General features: G+C 64.0%; 1 protein-coding gene across 1 annotated transcript in view; it reads right to left on the bottom strand.

The window, feature by feature from the left end:
• VWC2 (von Willebrand factor C domain containing 2) overlaps positions 1–12,183 on the bottom strand; it is a 41,045-nt gene that overhangs the window by 25,954 nt on the left and 2,908 nt on the right. The gene's annotated exons all lie outside the window — the stretch shown is intronic.

Here is a 12,183-nt window from a genome sequence, read left to right as displayed (position 1 = left end):
GGTCTGGGGCGTCCGTCTGGGGAGTCCGGGAAACAGCCCTTCCTCTTCTCCGAACTTCCCTGTCCCCCGGAGAAGCTTCCTTGAGGGTGCGCCTACCGATGACAGTATCTCCCGACAGCCAGTTGCGACCTGCCTTTGGCACAGCGCGCCTCGCCACGGAAGGACCGTCCGTGGTGACTCTCCAGCCACAAATCCCCGTTCGGGACCGGCCCGGCCTGGGCTCGTGGCCCGGAGGAGCCCTGGGCACGGGAGGGGAAGCTCCGTTCTCCAGGCGCCCTCAGGGCACCGGGGTCACACGCCCCGTTGGGCAAAGAGGGCGTGGCTCCTGCGAAGGGGGCGTGGGAGCGAAGACCCCCTTTGCGCCGCCCGTCCATCACAGTCCGGAGGCCAGACCACGGCACCCGCTTCCGCCATTTTCCAGCAAGGGCAGGGCTCTGTCCCCCTCCCAGGGACCGAGCAGGGCACCAGGGGGACAAGGAAGGCTCGAAGCCGAACGCCAGCTGCACAGCAGGTTGTGACAAACAGCACGGCACCCCCCAGGGAGGCTCGCCCAGCACCTCCCTCTAGGGCGGGTGCCCACACCCCTGGCCCCTGCTGTGCCGTCGCCCCCGGGACCCCGTGCCAGCACACACCCTGCACCAGACGCCCCCGGTGCTCAGCCCCGGGGGACAAGCAGCCTCCCAGAGTCGTTGTCACAGTTTTGTCACCAGGTGGCGGACGTGTCCTTTCCAGCTGCCGTGTCTGTCTTCCCAAACAAACGTGCCCAGTGCCACGCTGAGCTCACGGAGCTTACCGGGAAGCCACCAAGTCCCTTCTGTGCCACCCACTGGCTTCTGATGCCCCGGGACCGTGGGATTCCGTGCTGGAGGAAAACGCAGGAGCCAGGCCTTTCAACGCCACTTTTTTATGGAGCAACCCGTGCCCCCCCCCCCCCCCCCGCAGGGCTGGTGGGCTGCCGAGGATCCCACGGCCAGCGGGGCGGCGGCCTGAGCCCGGGGTCCGGCCCGACCACCAGACGCTCAGGCTCTGTCTTCACGGGTGTGCCCACTTTCGCCAGCACCACCCGAACTCCTGCGGGAAGTCTGGAAGGTTCTATGCAGGTCACAGCTTCCTGTCCATCAGCCCCCGCAAACTCAGTCTTTCCCCAGCGCTGCTCCGGGTCCCTGACCTGAAACTGTCTCATCAAACTAGCTCCGGGCATCTCAGACTTCTGTCTCCAAAGCCGCAGCAGCCGCCGGGCCCCCGGGGACGGGAGACACCTGCCCAGCAGCCGGCTCTGAGTGCTGTGGGATCCTCCCCCTTCTCCCCCCAGGGCCCCTGCGCGCCCTCGAGTGCCCGGGTGACACAGTCACGCTGCAGCCCCCTCCCAGCCCCCTCCCCAGGCTGCGGGCCAGCACCAGCCCAGCCGCTGCCCCTGGCGTCCTTCCGAGAGATTCCTTTGTTGTTCTCTCCGTCTTTTCATCCTCTGTCAGAGAATGGGTTTGCACACAAAGGGACTTAATTAAGAACTGTCCCCAGAAGCTGTCAGCTTCCAGTCTCGGGAAGAAAACGAGTCCGCCCACCGCATGACGGGGGACCTGCCACCCGTCCTGCAAGGCTGTCTGTCTCCTCTTCCCGGAGTCGCTTCTCCTCCTCCGTGGTTTGGCCACGTGCAGGCCAGCCCCTCCATCAGCACACCCACTGGTCCCCTCAGGAGTGATGGATGTCCTCAGATTCCCGTTGGTTGTGCAGGAGCTCACCTGGCTGGCGGTGGGGGCGGGGCTGGGAGGGGAGGTCGGGGGCGGGGTGCAGGCGGGCTGTGCTGCTGGGGCTGTCCTGGGGGGCAACAGTCTGGGACAGGAATGAGGAAGATGCTCCTGGGCCGGAGCTCCAGGCTGGCCCACCTCCCGGAGGACGGAGACCCTCGGACCCCACACACACCAGCACGCTGGCCTCCGGCCGCACCCTGAATGTTCGCGCCTCCCCCAGGCCGCACCCGGGAGCCCCGACTCCCCATGGGGTGGCTGGCGTTCGCGGGGGGGCCTTCGGGAGACACCCAGAGCCTGACCAGCTCCCGAGGCCGGCGGGGCCCTTGCAGGGGCCGGCGCCCCTCTGGGAAGGGGAAGAGACTGGGGACCACTCCGCTGCCCCCCCACCCGGTGAAGACACGGGGAGAGGGAGGAGGAGGTTCCTCAGCAGCACCCGCCCGCGCGGACACCTTGATCTCGGACTTCCAGCCCCCAGAGCCGGGAGCGGTAGATTTCTGTCGCTCAGGCCTTCCGTCTCCGGCACCCGGTGTGGCAGCCGGAGTGACTAAGACGCCACCTGCACCCTATTTCTGGAGGAGACTCAGATGTGTGCCCACGGCGGCCACCCCCGGCGGTCACCCCCCCCCCCCGCCTCCACGCCCTGGCCTGCAGCAGACAGAGCTGGGCAGGGCGAGGGGAGTGGGCTGGGGAGGAGCCCAGGGACCCCAGGGACCCCAGGCCGCAGGCAGCCAGACTCAGGGCTCGCCCGGACCCTGGGCCCACGAGGGGCAGGGCCCCTCTGCTCCCGCCTTGGGGACATGCGATGTTGAGATCTGGGGGAGGGGGCGGATCCCTGTAACAGATACTTTTCTCACTCGTAGATCCCTAACCCGAAGGGGCCGGATGCCCACCGGGTGAATCTACCTGGAGCAGACTGGGGGGGGGGGGGGGGGGGAGAGACACTCCCCTCCTGTTGAAAACGACGGGAAGACCTGAACCCGTTTGCTTTGCTCGAGTCGGAGCGAAGGGTTACACACGAGCGGTGCTTGGGAGAGAGCAGCAGAGGCTGGTGCCGCCCGAACACATCAGTGATCAAACTGAAACATTTCCCCCCGAGAGCCGGCTTTGACGGGCGGGTGTGGGGGCCTCGCAGGAGGATGGGATCTCTCGGGGATCACGAATGCGAACCCCTCCGGGGACTCGGCCAACAGGAAAGGGGGAGGTGAGCCCCAGGGGAGAGGGTGCGGGCTGCAGGGAAGGAGAACGGTGCATCGAAACCGGCGCACACGCCTGTTCCTGAGACGCAGACCCACGCGCACACCCGACCACCGCAGCCCGCGCCTGTCCCGAGCAGGCCGCAGGGAGACGACAGAGCAGGGGGGCAGCAGCCCGGAGCTGGCCGGGCTCCAGGGGCAGGGCTGACACTCCCAGCCACCCAGCGGCCAGGTGGGCGCTGGTCAGACCCCAGCCGAGGGCGGGCCCAGCCTCTCGCTGATGCTCTCGGGGCTCATGGGCGGGCAATTACCCCGCAGGCGCTGGACCTCGGCCCAGGAGGCGGGGGGCACTGCCGGCTCCGGCCTTTGGCCCGTGCTTCCTCCCCAGCTTTCTGGAATCGCCATGGGACGCCACCAGCGGTCTCCCTGGGTCCCAGAGCCCCTTTCCAGGGGCTGTTACGCTGGGGCAGAGAAGGCCCCGCAGGGCCCACTCACGAGAGGGGCCCGTCTTTGCACGGGGACAGGCAGGTGGCCCGGTCCACGCGTCGTGTCAGTGGCTCTTGCTGCCACCAAGGAGCAGGAGGAGCCCATTTCCTTGGCTCCCTGGAGGCCCCGGGTGCTCGGGAGGGGACCTGAGCGCGCTGAGACGGACTTCAGAGCACAGCTTAGGCCTCGGGCCACCGGCGTCCCCTGCTTGTCACGGGCCTGGGAAAGGCAGTGGCCTTGTCAGAATCGTTTCCTTTCCAGCCCAGCGCTGACATTTCTGTGCGTGTGACAGCATGGCAGAACCCCCGGTGGGCTGAGGTGATGGTGCAGGGCCCGTGTCCCCAGAACGGAGCTGTCAGCCGTGCGGGAGTGTGACCAGCAGCGGAGCTCCAGCTCCCGACACCGTCACAGAAATCAGCACATCTGAGCTGCGACTGGCCTGCAACTGGGTCGGCAGGCCATTTGCTCCCGGCCTCCCTGAGCAAGCGCGCTGAGTTACCTTTACAGCGGGAACGCGGACTGGGGCGTGGAACACAGGTGTGGGGCTGGTTTAGAGCTGGGCAAGGAAGGGGGGTGGGTCAAGGAGGGGGCAGGCCAGCGAGGGGGCCGTCCAGGAGGACCGGCCGGCCTGGGAGAGGGGACCTCGCCGTTCGTCCCCCAGCCGCCTGGTGAGCCACGGCAGCCGAGAAGCGAGCGCCAGGAGGCTGTCATCACGTTCTGTCGTGGTGCAGGGCTCTGCATTCTGTCCCTGGCGGCGGCACCGGAGCCATCGCCTGGGCCGACGGGAGCTTGGAGGCTTCTGTGCCCACAGCCCCAGATGCCAGGAGGGGCCTCCGGAGCATTCGCCTGTTTCACGGTCAACCTCACGGAGAGCTGGCCTCCGTGATAACTTACTATTCCCCAAGAGCGTTTGAAAGCTGCAGGTAATGGTAGATCCTGTTTGTTAGGTAAAGTTCTCAACTCGAAATTCAATGCAAGACACACCAGCCCCTGGGAAGCCCTGAGGAGTGAGGCCCACCTCCAGCGAGCCATCGCCCGCCCTGGGAGCCCCCCTGCATTTGGTCTGCGACGGCTGTCCACACCTGCAGCCCACCTGACACCGGCCGCAGGGGCCGCTCTGCGCCCTGCAGGGTGTCCGCAGCCTGTCTGGCCTCTCCCCCCCAGGTGTCCGTAACGTCCCCGCCCCCCAGTCATGATGATGAAAAGCGTCTGCACACCTTACCAAATGCCCCCCCCCCCCGCCCGGGCCAACGGGGCACGGCTGACGGCCACCCCTCTGCGGTTCATCGACCAACAGGCTGTGTTCCGTGCCTGCCGGGCTCTGCCACTGCCCCTCTGGGCCCGCGCTCCTCGCCCCAGTGTCACCCCTCGGCGGCACGGGTGAGTTCTGCGGGGGAGGGGCGTTTGTGGGTGCTCTGGTCTTGTGCAGGTACCCGTGTTCAGGCTCAGCCCTGAGAGGCGGCTTTGCTGCACACAAAGCTGGGATGCCCTTCTTCCCTCTTCATTCCCTCAGGATCTCCTTCCGCTGTCTGGGGTTTCTCCCGTTGACGAGGAGGTGTCAGCCGACACCCCGCTGACGACTATTTTGTGGAGAAAGTCTTTTCTCTCTAGTTGTAGTTAACACCTTGCTCTTGCCTTCGTGTCTCCCGTGTCACTGTGACTCGGTGTGGTGTGGGTATGCGTATTCGCGTCACCATGCTTGGATCATGTAGACATGAGTCGGAAACCAGGGACCAGCCAGCTAGGGAGTCGGGGACTCTGTCTCTCCACATCCCCTGCCCCCTGCACCCCCCCTCAGGCTCCGGTCTGGCTGAGCCCCAGGACCTTTCTCCCTCTCCTCCCTGGGTCTTGCTCTCGCCCTGCGCCCCGTCTACGTGCGTGAGTTTCCTCCAGGCCTGCTCTCCACGCCCCCCTGCGGGCTGGCTGACCTCCTCGTGGCCTGTGCCTCAGGCACTGTCCACTGTCACACCCTCCAGCTGACTATGGGCCTGACTTTCCTACCATTCGTTTACACGAGTTCTGTCTGCCTCCCCTCCCCCCCAAAGCTGACTCGGGCTTTGGCTGCCCCGGGGTTGTTTGCCCACCCGTTCCTTCCGGCGTGGGTTTCTTCATGCCCACTGAGTGTTCCCCTCCATGCCCAGCGTCCGGGTCTGCTCCGGCCGCGCGTCTCAGCCGACTCTTGTTCACGAAGCCCTTTCTTCTCGCGTGTGATTGACTCTGACACCACATTCTTGCAACGCTATCTGTGGGATTCTCTACGGCCGGGGGCATGTGCTGTGTCAGGTGCCAGCCCGGGACCCCTCTGAACAGAAACACCCCACTGGGTGTTTGAACCACTCAGAGAGGCAGGAGGGTGGGCTGTGCACCCACGGGGGGGCGTGCATACTCCAGACGGCAACTGTTTGGGGAGAGCCCCCCCGCTCTGCGCAGGGCTCAGGCCCGGTGGGGGATGGGTGTCTGCCCCGCCCCGCCCCGTGGCAGGAGGGGCTCCTGGGGAGACACCTCTGGGTCTGACCTGCGTCTCTGTGTGGGGCCCTGGACTCGCCGTGCGCCCCAGCCCGGCCTCGGGCCCCGAGGGTCCGGGCCCGGCGCCGCAGGAAGCTCCCAGACTGCGAGACTGAGTTCCTGCCCCGGAGTCTGACCTCTGCTCCCAGGGAAGAATCTCTCTCGCTGCCTGGCCATTTCCGCTTCTAAGAACAGGAGTTGTACACGATGTTCAGGATTTCGTGGGTTTTGCACTCGGTGGGATTTTAGGCTGTGACTCCATGCTCCATGTTCCCAGGTGGGGGGTGGGGGGTGGGGGGCCCCGTCACGTGTACAGCAAAGCCGTTGCAGCTGCAGGAGGAAGCGTGCAGAGCCGCCCGGCCCCTGGACGTCCCCCCGCCGGGCCTGTCCGCGGGCCGGCCAGGGGCTCCGGAGGGAGCCACAGGGCCGGGGCAGCCGCCAGACGCCGTCCTCTCCTGCAGATCCAGAAGGCACTCTGTGTCCTGGCCGCACCCCAGGGCCCGACAGAAATAGAATGGCCGGTGAGGTCCAGCTGGCAGCACGTCAGCCTGGGAACAGACAGGCGGCAGCACGGGCTCCCGGCGGCGTGGCCAGGCCAGGGCCAGGCCATGAAAGATGGCGGCGGCGGCGGCCTTCCCTCCGGTGCCCGCTCGCGCCATGGGAGACAGACACTTGTTTCCTCCCCGGGGCATCTGCCCCAGGGCCCCTCTGTCGCATAGTGACAAACCAGCAGCACCACAAGGGAGGCCAGACGTCCGGCTTCCGCGGTGTCCCCGCCGAGGCCCTCGGACACCCCGGACACGTGACACACTATAGGTCACTGCTTGTTTCCTGGGGCACCCAGTGGGCTGTCACCGTGCCCCCAGCATCCGGGCAGGCCAGTGCCGGGCAAGTAAACATCCAAATGACATTTCCAATAAATAGGTGCAAGGATGATGTTTTTTTCATTTGGAAATCCTCAGATTTGGAGATATCATCGGAGAAGGAAATACGCACAGGAAAACACGGCCCCCGCGAGCCCCTTGCTAACGATGACACAGGGCGGCCTTCCCAAGGACCCGGAACCACGCCAGGGGCACGCCCAGCACGGCGCACCTGCAGCGCACCGCTGGCTGGCCCGGCCTCAGGTGCGTTCTGAGCTGTGCAGGTTCAAACTGCTTTTATGTGGGCGTCACGTGCCCCTTGTAATGGGACAGACAGGCAGGGTCCACTCCCGGTTTTACCACTGGGCAGTAAGGAGGCTCAGAGTCACCCAGGCACGGGGGTGAAATGGGACCAGGCTTCACACCGACCGATGGCTTTCGGTGGCAGGCACTGTGTCCCCTTGGAGTTCTAGCGGCGGACTCCCCACCCAGACCGGAGGGGCGGGGCTGGGCAGCCTCCTCTGACACCAGCTGGCCGCATGATTTTGAACAAAGCGTCAGTTTCCCAAGGTGACACCTCTGGACCTGTGCAGAGAGAGACACGACAGAGCCCCGTGGCTGAAGGACCACAGGTGAGCCACGCCAAATAGGTGCGTGGTCAGCTGGAGGGCGGACGCCCTCTGATGGGGTGGTTTGGCTGTGCTCTGGCAGAGCACGGCCACCTGGGAGTCCTCTCGTCCTCACGACAGCCGGGCCGTCTGGGGTGTACGTGAGCCCCGCACTTGTCAAGCACCTGTGCTCGTCACAAACACAACGGCATTCTGTGCGGGAGCCAAGCGGAGCGCTTCCCTGGGTGGCAGCTGGCCCTTGGGCCACCGGTCTGTCCCCCTCCCCCCCGCAGGCCTCCTAATCTCCGAGGCCCGGGCCACGTCTGGAGACCTGGTGTCCGGTCCACTGCCCATCGGAGGCGCTCCCCGAGCCCCCAGGGAGCTCCTGGAACGGGAAGCTTCTGTTCTCACTGCCACTCAGGACTTCGCGCTTTGCAGAGCGTGGATATTTATCTCACCCTGGCCACCTCGAGTCCCGTAATCCACATAAACTGACACTTCACCAAACTCACCCAGCGTTTACTGGACGTGCAAGCAGTCTAGGCTCCCAGCCTGCGTGAGCTCTCCCTTCTCCACGGACCGTGCATTCTGTTGGCCACACACGGGATGCCACTCCGCCACCGTGTGGTCACGGAGATAAGGCGGCCTGGCGGGAAGTGCACAGTGTCCGGGTCCAACAGGCCAGGACGCCCATGCCGGCTCCACCGTTGACTAGCTTGGCGACTTCGGTCCAGCTTCTTAACTGGTTTGAACCTTAGTTTTCTCTCCTTTAAAATAAAGAAAATGCCAGCTCCTTGGTCTGCTGTGTACATCACCCAAAAGATGTGGAAAGCGCACAGGTACTGAGTGGACATTGGTCCCCTTCCTCCCAAGCATTCACGGGGTCGATTCCACCGTATTTGCCGCACGGAGCATGCCCACGTGGGTCAGGCAAGCTGTGTTCCCCCCACCAAGCTGGGGACTCGTGGGAAAGGTCCGGAGAAACCGCCTGCGAAGTCCGGAACTTTCCGACTCCCACTCGGAGTGAGCCAGCCCGGGGAAAGCCGCAGCAGCACACGCGCCGGACTGAGGCTGAAAAGCCACCAGCTTCACACGGCAGGATCCGTCCGGCGCGGCAGAGCTCCGCCGTAACGGTGCTGATCATGTCAAGGGCCATTGGCCAACAGAGTGTGAACTGAATCCCTTTGAAAACATGAGAAACCGCGTCTCCCTCGCCAGAGGCCCTGCACCAGAATTGTAATAGAGATCTGTTTAGATCAGCCTTTTGAGTCCAAATTTCACGTAAGGTTTTTTTTTCATGACTGAACTTCTAGAAATGCGATTTTGCAACAGGGTTAGTGGCGGGTCCGACGCGGAAGCCCTCGTGGAGGGTTGCTGGGCTCGTGGGCCCCAAAGCGTCCCACCTGCTACGGTGGGTTTCCGCCAGGCCCAGGCCAACGGCGCTCCAGCTCTGTCTTGCAAGCAGCACTTACTCATAATTCCTGCTTTCCCTTTTCTTCACAGACTTGCACGGGTGCCCGTCAGAGCTCCTGGCCGGCTGCAGCGGCCCGTGTGGACGCCGGGAGTGAACGGGCATCAGCCAGCCAATGGCGGCAACAGCGTGCCATCTCAGTTCTCTTGACTGGTCTGACCTCGGGAGGTCACATGGACACCGTGAGGTTCTCCAGGACAGGTGACAAGCATGTGGACCCCATGTCTGCAGGCACCATCCCCCTGCCCCCGGGCGTCGGGATGCTCAGGAGAGGAGCCACTTCCTTTGTTGCTCCAAACGGGATCATTGCATTCACAGGCAACAGAAGCAATAGACAGACTTGCCTATTCCCAGTCGGGCGCCTGCCGGTACCAGCTGAGGACAGGACACTCGGTCTCATCTGAGAGGCGGTTCTACTGGTCCCCGTGTCCTTGTTCAGATGAACGAGTGAAGCTGCAAACAAACATCCTGGAGGAATGCGGATGTCACTGTAATTACGATTAGCAGCTGAATTATGTTCTGTTGAAGCAGTGAGTGAGGTCTTCTCACTCGCACCTGGCTGAGCTCCGCCAGGCGGTACGACAGGGGAGTTTCAGTGGGGGAGGCCCGGCCAGAAGGGGGGAGGCAGGTGCGAAGCAGGGAGAAAGCTGGGCAGAGAGCGCAGCAGCGGCAGATGCGTGCCGGAGGGAGGAGAAGCGCAGGAGGGCAGAGGCCAAGCACGCCTCCCAGGCACAGGGCAGGACCTGGGGTTCTGTCTGCTTCTCCTGCAGACCCCCCGTGAGTGCCCCACGTCCGCCAGGGCTCCTGCCCCGGAAGCAGAGAACACACGACGGTCTGTCCAAGCACCCGTGTGCCTCCCTGTGCTCTCCTTCCTTGCCAGGGGGCACGGTGGCCCCGCTGGACCTGCCTGCACCCCAGCCGGCGTTTTAGGCCGGAAATGTGTCCCCTCTCCATTTTCCATGTTCTCTGCACCCCACAAACCACAGGCTACCGTTCCTCCCTCTGACGCCCGGGACCGCCCAAGCAGGCGGGTGAACTATGGTTGCACCCAGGTCGCGCCCTGTGGGGTGTTTGCATCCTGCAGGCCCCTGGGCTCCCAGCTGACCTCACCAGGGTGTCCAGCCTTTTGGCGTCTCCGGGCCACACTGCAAGAAAAAGAATTGTCCTGGGCCACGCATTAAACCCATTGAGACACGTCAGCACAAAAAAATCTCATCATGTTCTGAGTAAATTTACGATTTCGTGTTGGGCAGCAGTCACAGCCAGCCTGGGCTGCATGCGGCCCCCGGGGCACAGGCTGGACACCTCTGTGCCTAGACCCTCCCTACACCTGTCCTTCTGATGCCCCGAAGAAGCATCCTGTCTTGACGAGGAAGAAGACGAAAATACCGACACTGACGCACTGACACAAAGCCACATGGAAGTAGGGAAACGCCCGGACATTTCCCCGGTACAACCAGAAGCGGAACCCTCTCGTGGTCGTGTGAACTGCGGGAGCAGAATGAGGAAGCTGTAGCTGCTGCCCGGCCTCCCTGCCCGGGCACGCCCTCCAGCCCGACGGGGCCTGGACGAGCACTGAGAATGAGGAGTCACCTGAAGATGAAGGATGCAGTTAACACTCTAGGGACCGGTTTGTCGGCGCTTCCATCCCTCCCAGGACTGCGACCTTCCCGGCCTCTCCAGGGCAGGACTCTCACCCTGCGCGTTGGCCAGGTTTCGGAAACAGGAGTCAAACAAGAAGGCCCCTCCCCACACCCCACGCCCAGAGGCAGCCCCGTGGCCTCGGGCTGGCAGCGAATTACTAAACAGAAGTTTGAAATGCTCCTTCCAGCTGGGATCTCAGGGGCACAGGGGTCCGCTCTGCGATGCGTTTGTTCGGCTCAGATCAGAATGCTGGTAACATCCCCACCTCCCTCACCGGCAGCTCCACACGGTGCAACAATTCCCGTGAATAATTAAAACCAACCACTTGCCTTTGATCTTAAAACACTTCGATTTTCTCGTGAACCTCAGTCTCAAGAGAGCTGTTCCATGGGGCCCGCGCCTACAGCCCTGTCCCAGGCCACCCTGAAACCCCTACTCGGGGCTCCTCTGGCACCCACAGCCACCCCTGCCTCTGGGCTTCCAGCCGGCACCCAACACCCCGGGAGGCGCCTGCCCCACCCCCAGGAGTCAGGCAGCGCGGCGAGGGTCCTGGCTCACTCGTGGCCGGGGCCTGGTTCCCACGAGTTCCTCATCAAAGTTTTCTTGGTTTCTCCACCGGCTGAAGCCACAAGCCGTGAGGGCAAAGGGGTGCGGATGGCATCAGCTCCCCTGAGCGTGAGGGGGGCGGGCCCCTTAGCTAACGGGCGGGAAGCAGAACCCCCTCTGCGGGGACGCAGCTGGTTAGCGGCAATGCCAGAATGCAGACTCACGTTTCCGGACTCGAACTCCCGGAGTTCTCTGTCTACGCTTGGGGCATTGCCTACCGCTCCGCCCTGCTGGCTCTCTGCCTCCTCAGCGCTCAGGGCTCCAATCCTAAAATCCCGCGCAGGGACCCACACCCTGGGGACCCCCTGAGTCCCCACTACTCAGCGGCTGTGCCCCGGGGGGCTCCAGCGGGATCCTCCCCCGCTGCCTTCCCTGCCACGGTCCCAGGATGCCTTCTGCAGCCCAGAAAACCTCTGGCATTCCAAGTCAGTGCGCCAGGGCCAAGGCCAAGTTCAGGCACACCGCGGGTGGAACCCGCCTGGGGGGGGGGGGGGATTGGAATGGATGAACAGCACTCGGGGGTCTCCCAGGCCCACAGGCGGAGAGTCAGGCCCCTCTGTGTGCCCGCGGGCCAGCGCATGCGTGTTGGGCCGCATCGCCACCCCAGCCGATGCGCTGGGGTCCGGTTCCAGCAGAGTGCCGGGGGTAAACGCATGCGCCCTAGAGTAGAGCTGCTCCGCGGGACACACGGATCTACCTCGGAACCGCCGCGTGGCCTTCAGCACGTTACTTAAATACTCTGTGTCCCAGTTTCCCGTTCCCCATGAAGTGGAGATGCCCGATCGTAACCGGTAGCGCACGCTGAGGTTTGCGGACGCCAGCGTAGGTTTGAGAATAGCCTCCACGCGCAGCAGGCGGTCAGGAGCTGGGCGCGGCTGCCAGTGTTTTTACTCACGGAGAATAGACCGGCCTTTTACCCATGAACTGGCCCCTTGTTTCTGCTGACCGCTCCGTTTTGGCATCCCACGAGCAAGCACGTGCTCCCAGTTTCTAGAATAGTTGCACGGTACCCCCACACAGAATCTAGGGAAACGGCTTATTTATGTGACTCATCTCCCT

Source organism: Phyllostomus discolor, chromosome 10, assembly GCF_004126475.2.
Source record: "Phyllostomus discolor isolate MPI-MPIP mPhyDis1 chromosome 10, mPhyDis1.pri.v3, whole genome shotgun sequence".
NCBI lineage: Eukaryota > Metazoa > Chordata > Mammalia > Chiroptera > Phyllostomidae > Phyllostomus > Phyllostomus discolor.
Note: the sequence above shows the minus strand (reverse complement) of the source record. Positions and strands in the feature narration are given on the sequence as shown.